Source organism: Cygnus olor, chromosome 1 (genome assembly GCF_009769625.2).
Source record: "Cygnus olor isolate bCygOlo1 chromosome 1, bCygOlo1.pri.v2, whole genome shotgun sequence".
NCBI classification, from domain to species: domain Eukaryota; kingdom Metazoa; phylum Chordata; class Aves; order Anseriformes; family Anatidae; genus Cygnus; species Cygnus olor.
Genome location: NC_049169.1, coordinates 137,868,962 through 137,887,172, shown reverse-complemented (window position 1 = coordinate 137,887,172; position 18,211 = coordinate 137,868,962). Strand labels below are relative to the sequence as shown.

Sequence of the window (18,211 nt, the reverse complement as noted above, 5' to 3'; positions counted from 1 at the left end):
CTTTTTCCAATTGCACAAGGCTTTACCATTGCCAGTGCTGTGAAGGGTCTAATGAGATCTTCCAAATAGTTTGGGTTCCAAATGGTTCCAAATGGTTTGAGTTCCCTCAAACCATTCTGATGAAAAACACTATAGGAAGTTTGTCCTAAAAGCATCACGCGAAGCTGGTGGGTGAAGAAACTTAAGGTTAGATTAAGGGGTTCTTGAGCAGTGTTTAAACAAGCGTTTGGTGTTGCCAAACTGCAAAGGCTAAAAGCAATGTGCTGTTACAAATTCTACCAAAACGCTGAGCCTAAACTTAAGGCTAACCGCCTCTGCGCTACTAGGAGCTCAAAGGACTCGGTGCTTGGATGACAGTGGTACGTATCTCTCTGCTCTTCCAACTTCACTTTCTCATGAGTATTGTGGTGATAAAAGTCCCAGTTCATAAAGTCATGTGAGAATCTGTGCTTTCATTTTTAGGTAGTTTTGTTCTCGTGGTGATGAAGAAAACTCAAAAAGGTAGTTTTCTGGTTGTTTTTTTAAGCCATTAAACGTGTGTCTCAAAAATAAAATTGAAACAACCTTTTTCTTTTGGGGGGAAGGGTGAATAGGCAGTTGACTTGTGATTTCTGAGCACTAAAGGGAGTGGCAGCCTTACTTCCTCCTATGTCCATGGATGCTAACCGCTGTAGGGAGATCGTCCCAACGCTAGCGTATATGGCAACGTCGAGGCATCCGACTTTTCAGCTCTTCTAGGTAAGAGATGCAGTGCTTTTCCTCACTAATACAACCATCAGTTTGATTCTTTTTTGGCGGGTAGGTACTTGCATGCATTTAAGGTACAGACCTGTAATACTGATAGGTTTTGAAAGCTGCTGGCAGTTCTCTTCATTCTACGCTACTGTCTCAGAAGGAGAGAGATAAATAGTTTTCCTCCCTACGCATAAAACTTTGAACTTGTCAGATCCTGGGAAGTGAAGCTGGCACGCACATTTTGCTCTAAAGAGAGTAGATGCTTCACGGTTGTGGTAGTACTTTTTAAATTCTTTTTGTCTGAACGTGCTGACCTTTTTATGTGGGGAGACCTTTTCCCCCGTTTCTGAAGTCCCTGCTTAAAAACCACTTCAGGTACTTCTTTCAAAAGGGCTCTGCAAATTAAATGGAAGGGCTGTGCTGTGACCTGAGGGCATCTTTTGATAGCTGCCCCAACAGGTGCGAAAGGCTTGGATGCAGTGTTAGAGGTAAAGATGATCTTTTGAAGCTCTGAGCGTTCTTTGCTCCTTTTTCTAATAGTGCCTATCAGAAAGAAACACCTTTAGTCACAAGAGGATCTTGAGACAGCTAATGATCCTTAGATGAGACTCTACTTTGCATTTTTTTTTTCATGCAGAAGAATGAAAGTTACTCCACAGCGATAATTAGCTCTCTTGTTTGCAGGTGGGTGTTTGTGCTTTACTGTAACACTTCAGTAATTTTGTTCATTGTGAAAAGAAAATAAGGGAGGTAAGCTTTTTTCTGTCTCTTGCCAGTAGCTGTCAGTGCTTGCTCTCATTTCAAGGACGTGATATCAAGGCTTCATCAACGGTATCTGATCTACCGATGAATCAGGTTTTATGCAGCATCTGCAGGTTTCAAAGAAAGGAGGAATGGCAGGCTTTGGTATCGGTGTCTTTCTTTCCTTACTGGGGATAAGTAGGACTGCTGTCCGGGGAGGCTTCCATGTGCAGGCCGGGAATGCTGCACAGACTTGGGGGTAAGGGGTATGCATTAAATAACCTCGCTTCCCCCCACAACTCCTTCATGATACTGTGACCCGTTTGCTTTTCACTGCTCTGGCATCTGATCAGAGAGACCAGATTTTTGCAGGAAAAAATATTTTCTGTTGAAATTTACTGAAATACTTCTAGGTATTTCGATTATAGATGCTGCTTTTGTGGCTCCAGTCCACGTTAAACTCCAAGTGACCCAATTTCTCAGATGTTAAACATTACTTCAGTGTAACTTTCTCAATACACTAATATACTGTGGGCAGCCTTCGTACAGCTGCATAATGACTCGGTTCAACTTGAGTATGGCGTATATGTACACATTATTTCATCCTGACCATAGCTCTTGTATCCCTAGCTTCCAGAGCATTCCTCCTGTGGGAGGACTTCATGTTTGTGCTATATTTTATCAACATGTTAACATCTGGCTTTGCAAATTCTTCATATTCTCTAGGTGCGCACGAGCATCTGTAGTTCATCCTTTCTCAGGAAAATGTGGAAACTGCGTTGCATATGTTTTTAAAAAGAGCAACAGTGTACAATCTGCTTCCTATTTACTCATTGTGCTGCATTTTCCTATAGAATTGTATAGCAAATGTAAATACAATTCTGTGAAAACTCTTTATCAAATGGTAGATAGCTTGCTAGAAGTTATGCAGGATGAGATAATGAAAAATGTATGTGCACGTAAAAGCATTTACTGAAATTAGTAGCTCTGCTGACTTTCTGCCACAGGTTTTCCCATGTCACACATCTTCCGGCACTCAGCCCCTGTGTACTGTAGAAGCAAAGATTGGGATGTCGTCCTCTCCTGACACGTGACAGCCAGTGCAGGAGTGTGTGTGTGATCCCGGGCATGCAAAATGAAGATAGCTGCCCAACACCTTTCCTGGCTTGGGCTGCATCTGCTCCGGGTGAAGTCCCTCATATAGAAAGCAATCTGGCAGAAAAGTCCTTTTAGGAAGGTTTCTTTCTTCCTTGGCTTTCAAAATGACTGATGCTTTAAATACACTCAGAAGATTTCATGGACACACGCGCACACAAATTGTTTTTAATCCAAATGAATATATTGGTGTCTGAAAATATTCAGTTTAACTGATAAATATTCATGATGATAAATATTCAGTTCAGTTTAACTTGATCAGATTTTAAATTCCTTTTATGACTAGGAAACGGGTCTTTTTCTATTATCCCGAGACTTGGTTTTATTGTTCTGAATTCTCTTACTTCTGGACTTCAGATCTCTTGTCTAAAAATCAGCACTGCCTGCCCTAACACCAAGACCCTCCGGCTTGATACAGAGGATTCCACAAGTGTGTGTGGGGGGGGGGAGGGGGGGGGGCATTCTTGGCGTTTGACTTGACATTGTGGTTTTCTGAAGCTGCTCAGAGAAGGCTCGGAGTGTTTTCCTGGCAAGTATATATTAATGAACAGAAGGCAAATGAGGTGATCGCTGGTGCGTGAAGGAAGTCATACGTGTCAGCATCGCTGGTTGCTGTCTAACTGCATTTGTAGAAAGTTACATTCTGCATCACCCACAGGAATACTAACCAGCTAGTCAAAAGAAAAGCAACGTATTTTTTTCTGCAGCAGGTGGCAGTTCCACAGAAGCCCCTGCCAGCGGTGTTTTGCGGTCAGAAGCCGACACGGCCTCGGTGAAAGCTGACTTGGGCGAGTAGCGGAGAAGCGAGCGGCTGAGGGTTACCAAGCAGACGTTGTTGCATCACGCTGGGAACTGGGGGGGAGAAGTAGCTTGGTGCCCACTGGGGCTGACGGTGGGTGCTGAGACGTTGGTCGAGCTACGCAGGCCTCCCGGCCAGCAGCAGTGCCTCCTCCTCTGTTGCGGTCTGTGCCTTCTCCTCTTCTGGCTGCTGAGAGAGAACGCTACAGAGGAGCAGCGCAGCCGTGCCAGGCCAGCAGTGCCGCGCTCGGTGCTGCTCCTGGTCACGCTCTTACCTCTTCACCTCAGGGCTGCGGGAGCCCCGCCTCGGCTCCCTGCCCCGCCGCGGGGCTCCGGGCACCCCTGGGCCGCTGCCGGCACGCCGGGGGCGAGCGGGGCGAGCCGGGGCCGCGCCGCGCTCGCCGCAGCCGGCGCTCGGCGGGGCGGCGGACCGGCCCTGCCGCTTCTCCTCGCGTCCGCCTCCCCCCTGCCGCTCCCCGGCCGGGCGGCGAGGGAGGAAGGAAGGGGAAGAGGCGGAGCCTGCGGCCGGTCGGGCGCCGCGGGGCCGACAATAGGGCCCTTGTGCGGCCGGGGGAGGAGCGGCGGCGGGCGGCGGGCGCGCAGGGCGGGAGCCGCCGCCGGCCGCCACTGGGCCCGGCGGGCGGGGGCGATGCGCGGCGGCGCGGGGCGGCAGCGCCGGGAGCGGCGGTACTGGCGGTGCCGGCGGTACTGGCGGTGCCGGCCCTGACGCCGGCCAGCGGGGCCGAGCCGGAGCCGTGCCGGCGGCGGGAGGTGAGCGCGGCCCCGGCCGCACGGAGGCGGGGCGGGGGGCGGCCGCCGCGCCGGGCCTGTGCGCGGGGGAGGCGCCGGGCCTGCGGCGGGAGGGAGGGAGGGGAGGAGGCGGCGGCGTTTGGCGCCAAGGCCGCCGCCGCCGCCGAGGAGGAGGAGGAGGAGGAGGAGGAGGGGAGGAAGCAGCGGGTGCGGGGTGCGCGGTGCCGCCGCCCGCAGGGAAAAGTTGCGGCGGCCCCGGCCCGGCCTCGCCGCGGGGCCGCCCCGAGCGTCCCGACCCCTCCCCTCCCCTCCCCTCCGCCTCGCCGGGGGGGGGCCCGGGCCGGGGCTCGGCGGCGGCGGCGGCGGCCCCGTCTGGGCGCCCTTTTGTTCGGCGCCGAGCGGCGGGGCGGGGTGTGGCGTGTGGGGCGCTGCGGGGCCGCGCGGTGCGGCGCGGTGCGGTGCGGTGCGGAGCCGCCGGGCCGGGCACCGCAGCCGCCGCCAGCACCGGGCGGAGCGCCCGAGCCGCGCCGCGCCGAGCCGCGCCGCGGAACTTGCTAGAACTGAGTTCGGCCGCCGCGACGCCTCCGCCCGCGCGGCCCGAGCCGCAGCGCCACGCCGCCGAGGTAAGGCGCGGCCCCGCCGTGCCCGCACGGCCTCACGCGGGGGGAGCCGGCCCGGGGGCTGCCCCGCGGCGCCGGCGGATCTCTCCCCCCCCCCCCCCCCCTTTCTTTTTAATGCTCTTTATTTTCTGGGAGAGCCGGGCGCCTCGCTTGCGAGCCACGTTTCCCACCTCTCAGGGGAGGGGACCCCCCTCCTGATGAGCAATCCCGCGGCTGAAGCGCGCCGGGAGCTGCGAAGATGCCGTGCCCTGCCTCACGGGGCCCTTCCGCCGAAACCAAAACGCGAGGGACCGGCGCGTGGTCTTGGCGCACCAAACGTTTTATCCGCGGCCAAGTTCCTCCGTCAGGCCGGTGTTCGCTGCGGAGCATCTCCGTACACCTGCGCACCCGTACGGGGCGAGCGCGAGTCTCAGCCAGAGCCGGCCTGGGGAGGCTGCCAGGGGGTGGAAGGGTTTGGGGAGAGAGGGAGGCGCGCGTGGAGGTGCCGCTGCCTGACGGAGGGTTCCCCAACGGGGCGGCCGCCTTCACCCGCGCTCCCTGAAGGGCGAAAACGCCACTTCGGGTCTCTCTGGTGAAGAAGGCGCCTTTTCGAATGCAAAGCGAGTTGGTGCTCCGAGGAGCTGGAGTGCTGTTTGTTTGTTTGTTTGTTGTAAACTGAACTTCTGACCGCCTTCCAGGCTAGACGCGACAGGCTCTGCTCTTAAGGCCAAAGAGGAGCAGAATAAAGCTCTCTTCCGGAGGCTGGCTTTGTATGCGGGGAAAGGCACCGACATAATTGCAGCTGCTTCTGTTTTACCTGTCATTCATTTGATGTGTCCTCCATCTAGGTTCCTTGCACAGAACTGGCCTCCCTCCCTTCCCCCCAGCGGAAAAATTTCCCCTGGCATGGGTCAGCCAGCGAAACGTTTTTAGGGTTTTATTTATCTCACGTACATGTGGCAGGTACGTGCAAAGGTTTGTCAAAGAGCGGGAGCACGTGCTGTGGTGTCACTTACTGGCAGGGATGCATCTTTGTTTGGGATCTCACTAAAATTTTTACATCCAGAGTGGGTTTTCATAGTCCGGCTGGAGGACCTCAGCACAGTGCCGGGGTAAACCCAGCTTTCCTCTCCTATAGTTCTGCAGGCTTCCTTCCCGCGGCCGAAATTCGGGAAGTTGTCACCTCGGATTCACTGGGACACCTGAGACTGCTGCGGGCTTTTTGGTTTTGTGTGGCTTTTGTAGAGGTGGCTGGTTCTTTCGTGGAAAACTTCGGAATAACAAAACAAAACAAAACTGGCAGCACCTGAGTTATTTTTTTACCTGTACATCTTTATATAAGGACACAGTTATTGTGTGTGATAGCTACCGGGTGCTGAGTGCTGCAGAGCACGTACCCACGGAGCCTGCTGGAGCCCGTGCGTGGGTTTTGTCAGCCAGGGGCCTGGTCCTTGGGTGGCGTGAACGTGGGCGTGCGAGGCCGTGGTGGGCGCTGCTGGCTTGGTGAGGCTGCTGGCGAGAAGCCAGGCGGAACCCTGCGCAGGCTGCCGTGAGTTGGAGTCGAAATCCCGAAGGTGTTTGCTCCCCGTGCTCTCTTGAGGTGGCTGTTTCAGCCTCCGAAATGTGTTTCGGAAGGTCGTGCCCCAGAGGGCGAGGAGCACGGCGTAGCGTCCGTGCATTTTCCGTTAGCTCAGCGAGAGCTGGGCTGTATCCAGGGCGAGAACACGTACCGGTTCTTGTAGCGCCTCTTTCATGATCCCTAGGTGAAAATGCGACGCCAACAGCTGTTTGTGCGGCGCGGCTTTCTCCTTGAATCCTTGGATGTCGGTGTGTGGGGGCTGCTGCCCGAGCAGCTTTGATGGTGCAGTGTTTTTTAGCCCACTTTTCAGGCCAATTTGCTAATTAAGAATATTGTATTCAACCAAAGTTTAAAAGCTAATGTTTTCTTATGCTTTGCTATCATTTTCTCATGTTTTTTTTTTTTTATAACCAAAACCTTACCTTTTATCTAGATGAGCGGTGTCACTGCTTCTTGGCTGACGTGCCCTGCGTCTCGGACCAAGCAAGGCTTGCTTCGTGCACTGCAGGCCAAAATGGGCTGAGTCAAAACTCGCTGCTCAGTCACGCGAACTTACGCTCTTCCCACTCCCACTGTTTTTGGGGGAGCTGTGGGCAAGGGAATTCAGCGTCTTGGGAATTTCTGGAGAGGGAAACAGCTCCTGTGAGATTGTGTGGCATTTCTCTTTGTTTTGTGAAGGTTTGAAGTGCTTATAACACTGGAGGCTTCGTGTAATTGGAGGCATAAAAGCAATTTTGACATACTTTACTTAAAATGGAAACTAACAAGTTAATAATAGCTCTTATCGGAGGTATTTATGTAATGGAAGCCAGCAGATGCTGTTCGCATCCTGAAAAGCTGCCGGGTGTATGAAATGTTGTGCGGGGGCTCTGTCAGGTGTTGTGCAGGTGGAAGATGGGGCAGGGCAGAGCGAGATGGGGCTGCCACCTCCGGGGAGCCAGGCAGCTGCGTGGCTTTTTGCACTTCAGCACAAGGCTGCGTTGAGCTTCGTGTTGCTCTTTTACAGGAGTCACCTCCCCTCTTTTCAAATACACTCCTCGCTTTAAAATGACTCTTGTTTGTGCTTGTAGTCCAGGGCCGCAGAGATCTATTTGCTACTAGGGGTCGCAGAGATTTATTACTTATAAATTGCATTTATAAATACTACTTTTGCAGACGCTTCGAGGGATTTCAGCCGGAGGACGTTAGCCAGCGCAAAGCCCTGCGAAGCGCAGCGTGGCAGCCCAGGTACCGGCTCGTGCGGAGCGATGCCAGGCCCACGTGCGTCGCTCGTCGCCCTTCCGCCCCTCTGTAATTGCCCAGAGCCTCCCTGTTGCCCTGGGCCGCTCGCTCTTTCACGTTCGCTTACTTTCGAGTCGCCCTTCTCCAGGCAGCGTCTGCGCTTACGGTGTTTGTGGATCCTGTTGCAGCGTGTGGGAGATGGAGAATGTGGGGACTGGCGTGCCCTGGGACAGGCTCTCGCCTGGATGGGAGGCACTGAAGTGCTCACCTTCGCTTGTTCAGCTGCGTCTGAAACTTGGGAGCGCTTTCGTTTCTTACGCTGCACTTGTGGGGCGTCTTGCTTATCGAACTGCAGGCTGAGCGCAATGCCTCGTGTCGTTAATGCCTCCGCGCGTTTTAATTAGAGCTGTAGGGAGATGTTAAAAAACAGGTTTATGCACATGCCCGACTGGTTGCTGAAATGAATAAGCTCGTCACACGGTCTGGAGGGGGTTGTGTATTATTTGGCTACTCTACTGCTGTCCGGGCCTGTTTTTTTTTTATTTTCCCTCCCTCTTTCTTCCTTTCTCTCGTAAAAACGCAGCCCAAGCCTGTGGTGAGGAGCTGCAGCACCTGACCCGCTGCGAGTCCCGTCCCAGCCGGCCGTGTGTGCTTACGAGGGGCCCCGGGGCTGGCTGCGGGCAGCTCCTGCTGTGCAGGCGGCTGCTGTTCTGCGGCACAGGGCCGAGGAGGGCTGCTGCACAGCTCCGGGCCCTGAGCCACCTTGCTTTTACCTGCAGCACGGTGCTGGGCAAGCAGAGCTCTTCGTGCAGGCGAAATACCTGACATATCTTCTACAAGTCTTAGACAAAACACTTTTTTTTTTTTTTCTTTCTAACATAAAGATGTTGCTGTTAGATTGACACAGCTGTTGGGTTGATGCAGGGACACGAGCGCTTGAAAATCACAGCTGAACTCAGAGCTTTCCTTCCTACCGCTCTAAAATTGCGACTGTTTTGAACAGGCCAGGCAATTTTTAAATAGTGCTTGCTTTAAAGACCGCTAAGATATTGAGAAAATTACTATTTGCAGTGCACTAAATATTTAAAGTCTTGTTGATGTATAGCAGAATGAATTGGCAGTATTTTCTTTCTACTGCCGCACAGGAAGTCTTAGGTCTTGAGCCGCTGTGTACAAAGCATATAGGAGAAGCATGCACCCTGACAGGGGAGGAGAGAAATGTCCCTAGTGGGATTACGTGTGGTTTTTAATTCTCTTCATTGTTCTGCTTTTAACTGCTTGCATTTCTTTAATATTCTTCAAGTGTTGATTTGCAGGCCTTGGTATTGAAGCAGCTGTGGGGGACTCGTCGTTTGAAGTAGGGCCGTATCCCACGCAGGTTCGGGCTCTCATGGAAGAAACCTCACGCAGCCAAAACACGCCGTATGCCAGCGAGTTGTGGAAATGCAGGGGAAGGCGGTCAGCTAGGCAATCGTAGGGCGAGGGGGCCCTTGCAGGAGGGCGCAGGAGTCATGCGTCTCCTGCCCCCGTTAGCACTCGCAGAGGAAGGAGGGTGACAAATCTGCACTCCTGTGCCTGCCTTGTTGCAAATAGGCTCTTCTCGCTGCAGGTAATGGACTGAAGGGAAGTAGCGATAGCAGGTGATCATTTGCAGTGAAAGGTAAACCTTGTTAAATGTTGTTTGATAGCAAGGAGAAAATGCTCGCTTCTAGCGCAGAAAATAGTTTTCTGTGTTTGCCAAGGATGCCGACCGGCGTTGTGACAAGGGAAGGATGGCCGGTCGTCAGCGGTGCTGCGCGTTGGTAGCCTTAACCTCGTTTGGGGGAGTCCTAGCTACTCTTCAGTATCAGCTTAATTCAAGAGCGGCTGTGTTCCTCTGAAAAAAATCAAATTGACTGTCATTTAAGCAGCTGAAAGGCAGATACTTAAACCTGATAATGAAGTTGCAGTCTTCCTTATGTTAACAACATAATCATTTCCAGCGTAGCATGAAATGAGCAATCTTAAGAAGTAAGTGAAGCATTTTGCCAGACAAATTTGGACTTGCAATTCTGTAGCAGAATGTGCTGAGAGTGAGGGAGGAACTGAAAGGCTGATGTTAATACAAGGTGCGTATTTATGAACAGTGTTGTAATGGCCATTGGCATACAGAGGAAGGAAAATTCACTCCTGCTTAATGGTATTGATTCTCCTCTGGAAATTATTTTTGCTGAATGCTTTGTCCCTGTTGCAGAAATTAATTTTCTGTGCTTTCTTTGGTTAGTGCTGCTTCATTGTTTTTGGGCAAAGAAATGAAAGAGGTGAAAACTTGTGGGATGAAATAATTCCAAATTTCCGATACAAATAAAAATAAGGCAAACTGGTTTTGGGTGTTCTTTGCAACTGGTATCCGTTCTTTTTTTAATTTTTTTTAATTATTAAGATCTCATACTATACTTTTCCAGTGATATTTTATGTAAATTTTGAAAGCTTTTCTTTATTTGGGCATTTTTCATGATGAAGTATGAAAAATACCCAAATATGAGTATGCTGAAGTTGGTAGTGTGATATATTTTTGATCGAAATACTTTTTTTTTTTTTTTTTTTTATACAGCTAGAGAATGCTTAGTTTACTTGCAGTGGGAATTGAAAGACTTTGGCAGTGGCTGTCAGGTTACATCCACGTACGCTGCTGCAGTTTTGATGGAGACCTGGCTTGCTCTAAGCACAGCTATGCAGAGGTGAAATAACTGGAAAAGCCGTTGTCAAATATAAAGTCTCTGGTCCGAGCTCAGTGAAGGAGGATGAGGTTAAAAATTGGTTTATGTACCAGTACTTAGTACTCTCTTGTCTTCTGTTGCTGAAAGCTGAGTATATAGGGTTCTTTGCTAAATCTGACATGTGGGTTTTCACTTTTCATCCTCTACAAATGTCAGAAAACTTCAGAGAAGGCAGGACATAAGTTGTTGCACTCCTGACAAACAGCGTGGTATCAGTCGGAGCCCATGACTCCCATTACTGGGATTAATCTGGCTTAAGTGCTCTTGGATCCTTTGCCTGGTGTCTTCTGTGTGCATGTTCTAGGTCAGAGCCTCTGTATGTAACAGAAGCCGCCGGGTGCAACAGCAAATGGGTGTGTGTGAACTCATACTGGCGGCTAATAGCTTTTGCAGGTGCCACTTCATCCTCTTTTTAAGGTTATTGGAATCAATTTGTTTTGTGTGTTTGCGTCTGCATGCTTGACTTCAGCATTTCAAACAGTCCACTTGAGGTATGAATGGGTTAAGAGTTGAAAAAAGGTCTGAAGTAAATTAAAAAGGGGAAAAAAGCCTCGAGCGCACACAACTCGAATGTGATTTATAGTTCCTCCTTATCTCTTCCAGCCATGTCTTTGATGCCTTTGTACTCGGTTTTGGCTGGCCCCCCTCGTCTTTGCCTTGACTTCCCCAACTTTTTCCTTGTTGCTGTAGAAAACAGGCATTTCTCATGAGTGTCTCACAATTTTCATGGGACCCTATAAATCAGCTAGGTCACATTAAATTTGTCTCCTGTACCAAACTCCAGACAGAACGGACTTCCAGATTATTTGTAGTCAGCCTGAAAATATTTTTGGCAAACCTTCGGGGATTTTTTTGAATAAGATCTGTGTAGGTTTGGTGGGTCTGATAGAAGATGGTGTTTCCCCTCATTGGTGTTTTTATATGAGAAGGTATTTGTATGTGTTTACATATGGATTTGTAAAAGGATCATCCACTGAAAAATCAAGTTGTATTTTTTAATATTCATGGAAAGTAAAACATGTTATAAAATGTGGTTGGTTTTGTTTTTTTTTAGTGAACACTTGAGTTAATTAGTATTTTGCTAATATATTTCACACAAACTTCTGTGGTCTTATGCCTGTACATATGAGTGTTTTCCTTGGTTAAGCAAGTTGAATCTGTGTTTGACTTAAAACACACATCAGTATCATTTACTTTGCACAGATAATATGTAGTCCTCAAAAGAGAAAAAGAAACTTAATGTATCAAGAGGAGCCGCTGGAAAAACAGGGCAGTGGGAAAGCATTGACTTAGTTGAGAAACTTTCAAAACACTTCAAAGTGACTTCAGATGTGCTTGTTCTCAAAGCCTTTTCTACCAATTTTCTACCCTATGTTATTTTTTTGTCAAAATGCTTCTTTCTTTCCTCTTTGAAATCATTTTAGGGAACATATTTTACTCTCCTTCTAGGAAAGTTACCAGCTTTTCTAACAACTTGGAGGCGTCATGCTAGAGTAATTATGTTATGGTGGTTGAGCTGGTCATATACATTTGATTTTGAAGAAACAGCGTTAGTGACGGCCCTTGCACAAGTTGAGCTTCGCTCCCTTACCCGGCTTCTTTGGCCGTAGTGAAACATCTCCAGATCTTTTGGAGGTGTTAGGCCACGTCAGGGTGCTCTGTGCCACCTCTTCATAGTCTCTTAGGGGCATGTGGAGATTCAGTCAGCCAGAGTTGAGAGTTCAGCTGCACAATGGTAATCCTCAGAGGAGAAAAAGCTCCGCTCCCGTGTTTACCCTCTCTGGGGAGAAACTGACAGGATTATAGCCGTAAGAACAGATTTTTGTGCTTCAGGTAGGCAGGAGTGCCAGAAGACTCTCAGGGAGTAAACCTACTAACAGAATTTGCTTTTTCTTTCTGCCTTTGGGTCACCGGTGGAGTCTGGCGGGTGCAGCACAGAGGAGCTCGGGGTGCCTGTGGCATGGAGGCAGCTGGGGCTGAGGGCGGCCTTCAGCCCTGCTGCACCCCCGGTGTAGCCCCTCAAAGCCTAAAAAACCTCAAAAGCCTCGCCTCCGCGAAGGTGACAGCTTTGGAAAGCAGGAGTCTTGCTAAAAAGGAAAAAAAAAATCAATAAATCATAAAAATCTTGGCGTTTTTAGATGGTTTTGTTGAAGGCCCTGTTTTTCCTTTTGTCAGGCAGCTCTCCTGGTAGCAGGTGCTTAAGAGGAGTCGTCCTCTTGCGTTACAACTCGATCTTGACACCCTCCCCCCCAGCATGCCTGCATCTGGAGATTTTGAGAAGAAATAAATACAGTTTTCTCTCATGGGAGTTTGGCTAACAAATTCATTAGATAAATGTCTTGCTGATTGCTGGCTTCGTTCTGGCACTGACTTTAATGCCTGTTGACTCCACTGAGGCCACGTTTTCCCTGCTTGTTTCTCAGAACTTGTCATTTGTTTTGTCTGACTGAGCGGGAATGGCTTTGGAAAAGAAACCTGTGTCGACTAACAAGTCTTTTTTCATAGCATTAAAAAAAAAAAAAAAAGAAGAAAAAAAACACAGGCAAACAACCCCCAACCCTTTCTGATGATTTAGGATCATCTTCAAGGAAGAATTAATTTTTGGTCGCTGCTTTGGAATTTGCAGCCACAAAGGATGAAGTTGATTAAGCCTTGTTTAGCGCGCTTTCTGGTCTGCTGCTTCGGTAATTGTCTCTTGATTGTGCTCCAGCCATGTCTGTGCCGTCCCAGTGCACAGCTTGGGTGCTCTATTTATTTGTGGGGTTTCTTTGCGGGGGGAGGAGGTCTGAACGCCGACGTGATGGCTAGATGGCTGACCGAGGGGGAATGGGGACCTTTCCTTATAGCACCTCACAAATGCCCATGTCATGAGTTTGATGAGGGGTGTGGAAAATACTCTAGATCGCTGTGGTGAGCAAGTGAGGTCAGCACTATTATTTGTCTCTCACCCTTCCTTCTCCGGGAACCAACTGTCATTCAGTTAAATATGCCTAAACCTGTGGATGTGAGGTGAGCTGTTTACCTGGATGATGTTTCGGTGGGTGCTGAGACCACCTTCAAGACCAGGAAGAAGTAATTGTTTTTTCCTAGGCATTTAATACACTAAATTAGATCTAGCTTGGTGTGAGTAGCTCATTGGACTAACAATAAAAATAACATGCAGCAACTGGTAAGTGTCAGGTGCTGACAGCTTTCTTTTGGTGTAAGTTTAGTTCTTGGGAGCTTAGTAAGATGAAAGGTATTCACCATATCCAAACTATTTTACATACTCAGACTCTAGTGTCCTTGTACCCAGAGCTCTTGAAGAAACTTGGGAGCATACGTGCTGTAGTCTCTGTGAACCTGGGAGTTATACAGTGGTGAGCACTACAGCTAAGCTTATCCAGAATGCTTTCTTGACAACTGCCAACCAGCTGTGAGTTAGCTTTCCTACTGTAATCCAGAGATAACTTATTCTTGATCTACCCGTCAGTCAGTGACCATCTTGCACATAAGTGGTGGAAGCTAGCGGGCATAAAGTCGAGGAGAGGCTTGTGCTGGCCGTGTGTGATCTGTGCAGGCAGTGGCAGAGCCCTGCAAGGGCGAGGGGTTGGGATTTGGTGGCTGCAGATGGGTCTGAGTCTCTGTGGATGAGGGAGGAGGGCTGGGAAGGTGAGCTGCAGGAGGAGGGATGGGCTCTGCAGGTGTGGTAGCTGCCAAGACCTTTTGTGATGCTGAATTGGGTGCGTGAGGTGAGGAGAGGAGGAAGAAAGGTCCTGGTGCAGATCTGATCCCCAGAGGCATCTGTTTACAGGGCTGCAAATCAGCACTTGAATCCAAGCGAGGGGAGAGAGATCTGACGTGCTTCTCTCTTCGGCGTGTGAACTGGCTGTCCTCAGTGTGCTGGGTACTTCAAGTCCTGGTGTTCAGACCTTTTCATTTGCTTCATGGGGAGTTAGAGCCTGATGGGTTTTGTTTTCTTGTTACAGAGCCAGAGATTGAATTTGAAAGCACTGAATTGCGCAGGTCAGTATCACTGCAGTCCTAAATCTAAATCTGGCCCTCGGTCTCTTACATTGCCAGTGTCTGGAGGATCCAGCAAGAAGCAGTGATGCTGCTTTTAGCGTTTGTGACTCTCTAGTGTTTGTTGTGGGGTCATGAGACTTTCTGCAGAGTGTATGAGAACAGCGTGGCTGTGCCATCAAAAACATAACATCTGTTACCGTGTTTTAGAAGTTCTCACACTTGGTGAACTGTTCCATTTTTTTTATTTTAAGATCTCCGCTAAAGATGTCCATAACTGTGCACAAATATAGTTGCATTAAATAATGGAAATTAGCTATGGGAAAAGATGCTTCTAGGTCATCTAGATTATTGCTTCTGCAGTGTTCGCTTGTCTCCCTTCAGAACGTGAGATGAAATAGCACTGCCGTCACCCTGCTTTAGGAGATGCACATGAAAGTCCCTCTATTTAGCACAGGATGAGCAAGTTGAATGAGGTGGGTTGATGGTTAAAGCCCAACTTGTCCCATTTGTTTTCTTGCCCTCGGGCCGGTTTGAGAAACGCGGAGCTGGAGGATGTTCTCTTGGCAGCGTAGACACCAGCGCTCTTGTCCAATCTTTGTTTCAACGTCAAGAGCGGCAGCTTCCATTCCTCCCCTTGGGGATGCAGACCAATAGCTCTTACTGTCAAGAAGCTTCCTTAACGCTATGCCGAAATTATTTTTTTCTTTGGTTTCATCCCGTTGCGTCTGATCTCTCGCAGACTCGTTCCTTTGTTTCACCTGTGTTAACATCCTGCCACTATATGAAGAACGTAAATGACTTAAATGCCCACCTTAGGGTGCACGTAATGTCGAATCCCGTGTGTATTTTGATCTTGGTGGCCTTCCCCTGCAAGGCAGTTATTTCAGCCCCTGAGTCTTTTTTTTCCTTTGCTTGTATATGCTAATTACATTGTGAAACAAGTAATTTCAAGCAATAAATGAGAAGTTTTGAGCATTTTGCAGAATGGCTGGCGTTATACGCACGCCAAATAACTGCTCCGTTGGGTCACCATCCGAGCGCCTGGGGGCCCAGGGCTTCAGAGCAATTCATAAATGGGGTTGATGGTACTGGTTAGTCGTCTTATGAAACCTATCATTCTAGACATCCCGTTGCATTGTTCATCCGAAATGGGCTAAGCCGCTGTGGGAAATTGTTTTCCCAGCAAATTCTAATTGGTTGCTGAGAGTTACGGAGTTGCTGGTTGTAATTAGCAGTAGGCTCGCCGCTGCGTGAAGGTGCAACGAAACGTTTTTGCGAGGGTGTGAGGAAGTGAAGGTGCCAGAGAGTCGCAGGCTTTATTAGATGCTTTCTGCATCTCTGAGCTTCCTTAAGGTGAAGTGGACTATCTTTAGGTTTTTACAACGAGGTTGTGGATTTATACCAGATGATTTTCATGGTTTTCAATGTGGAAAAGGAATTTTCATGGTTTTTGATGTGGAAAAGGGGTAAAAATCGAGCAGCTTCTGAATGTTCATTGTAGTTAGACTCTTAGAAGCTCAGGGAGAAGCATCAGATCGCAGTTTAAAACAATCAAAAGTTCAACTCTGTTATGAATACTGAGTAAGGATTCAAAATACTTTTGTCAAAGCTTGGTGACTTTCTTTTCTACTTTGAGTCCCTGAAGGATAAATATAGCCTGGAAGCATTTTCTCAGTTACCCCAAAACTTTATCCAGTGTATATCTGGGTTCTTATTCTTATAATGATTTTTTCCCGTTGTAGTTATAAGGGAAAAAGTACCATTACCGTTCTGCTTCATATTATCATTGATCTGTAACCTTGAAAACAACTGGCTTTATTTTCAGTGCTACCTTGGTAGCATAAAAATCTCCATCTGCCTTTTCTAAGGTGTCTGTGTAATGCTATTGGTAGTCTATGGGGAGCTGGTTACATGTGTTAAATATCTGAGGCTGTCTAAAAAATTTGAAATAATAAAATGGTTTTCTAATATCTTTCCCGGCTAAGCAGCTGTTATATCTATGGGATTATTTATTGTGAATGAAGCATCACAGGACCAACTTTCTAATATGCAGTCTTGCAAGTCATTTGTGAGGTGGGAATTGCACGTTAGGTGATAGAAGTTATCAGACAACGCATGCTATCAGAAGCAGCTGAGAAGATGTGGATTAAATGAAAATGTTCACAGGAATGTCAGCAGCTGCTTGGAAAACTGGGAGGATGGTTACTAATTAATTTTTAAACTAGACAAGTAAATGTAGCAAAGTTTAACAATGGTCTCTCCTAAGTCCAGTATTAACTAATAACTAATTGATGGTGTGGATGGAGGAGTAAGGATTATACTCATTAAATATCCAGCTAAAACTGGATGGAGCTACGCGTCTGTTTGGGAAGATGCCTAGCATTTTACAGGTATCTTGACAAACTAGAGAAGCAGTCTGGAAAAAGAAGTTGGGTGGAGTGCAGTAGGGGCCAAAGAGGTAGTCGAAGCTGCAGTGGCTGTTTACCAGCAGAACAGGAGGCAGCAGGACCACGTTGTTGCAAAAAGCAAATGCACTCAGGTTTGTACATAGTGCCTGGAGCTTGCATAATGGGAAAGAACAATTTCCTGTAACAAGAGGAGAGCATTTTCTGTGCAGGGAAGGGTTCAGTCTGAATACTTCGCCCAGCTTTAGGCATCACAACTTCCTATTGTTTTTTGTGGACCAACCCTGGAAAGGGTAATGTAGAGCAACTCAGAAGGCTCAGAAATGTAGGGAACGTGGCCTCTGAGCAGAGAGTGTAAGAACTAGATTGTATTTGGCCTGGGGAGGGGACTGAGGCATAACAAAAGTGGTAAGGGTAGTGTCCAGGATGCTAGCTGTGTAAAGAAGAAAGGATGAGCTCCTTCAGCGTCCGGTGCTGATAGAGGACTGGTGATGAGCTGGAGCTGCATCGAGAAGGATGCTCACTTTGCTGCCAGCAAGCTTCTCCTGCTTGCCTGGAGACGTGGCAGGGTCCCTGCTCAGCACAACCTGAATGGGCGTTTTGGGCAACGTCGCAGGCTCTTGGTCCTGTCTCGGTGCCCTTCTCCAGGCCCCTGGCAGACTTTTTCTCTGTGGCTGTCTCTTTTGTTGAGAGTGGCAGCAAGTATCTGGGGTGGTTCTGGAAAGAAGCACGAAGCGCTGCTTTTGTCCAGTGCCGTTCTTGGTTTGGGGGCTTGGCTGTTGGTGAGTATTATGGTAAATTACAGCCTGGCAATAGCGGTTAAGTGCAAACCTAGGTCTTTAATCCACTTGGCTTTCTGCTGTTAAAAGTTGGATTTTAAGACAGAAATCTTCATTGATGCTTGGTTTCACAGGCAGCTTTTATGGAAAGCTCCCATGAATTTCAGAGCTTTGTTTCGTATGTCTACGCTGTGTTTAGCTTCTATAAAATCTCTGCTTTTTCTTTTGCACCGCATTGCATTTCCTGTTGCGTCCCTGTTGCTTTTTATCAACCCAGATCCTACTGGCACAGTGTGTGTCTCCTGTTTGTTATCCCTTGCCTCCACTTGCTCGTGAGGGGTGGCATGGGAGGCTTGTGCCTTACTCTGCTGGGGGCTTGCCCCCTACTCCTCAATTTGAAGTGAATCAGCCTAATGTTTCTGAGTTGGTGTATTAGGACTGGCCTTCCAAAAAAAAAACCTGAAAACCCAAAGAAAAAAAAATAATGGTATTGATGCCAGCTATATCCTGCATGCTATTTTGTATGTGTTTGTGAAATAAACAAAACTGGTCCTGAAGGTTGTATCTATATAGTATAATGGTTAAAGAAAGAGGGGAAGATTTTTAGTCAAACCTTTTGGTATTTCGGAGTTCATCCTGGCATTTAATTGAGCAAACAAATGTGTTTTTAATGAAGAGTTCAAAA

The 18,211-nt window shown here is 48.4% G+C and overlaps 1 protein-coding gene across 7 annotated transcripts in view; it reads left to right on the top strand.

The window, feature by feature from the left end:
• Window positions 1-4,061: 4,061 nt before the first annotated feature.
• JADE3 (jade family PHD finger 3) overlaps window positions 4,062-18,211 on the top strand; it is a 60,122-nt gene continuing 45,972 nt past the window's right edge. Inside the window, exon 1 of one of the 7 annotated variants that reach the window (XM_040535112.1) lies at window positions 4,062-4,200. The gene's annotated coding sequence lies outside the window, so the exon portion shown is untranslated. Of the gene's footprint in view, window positions 4,201-4,668; window positions 4,803-15,262; window positions 16,882-18,211 lie in introns of those variants that run through there. The other 6 variants (XM_040535102.1, XM_040535145.1, XM_040535138.1 and 3 more) reach the window with 6 other exon arrangements.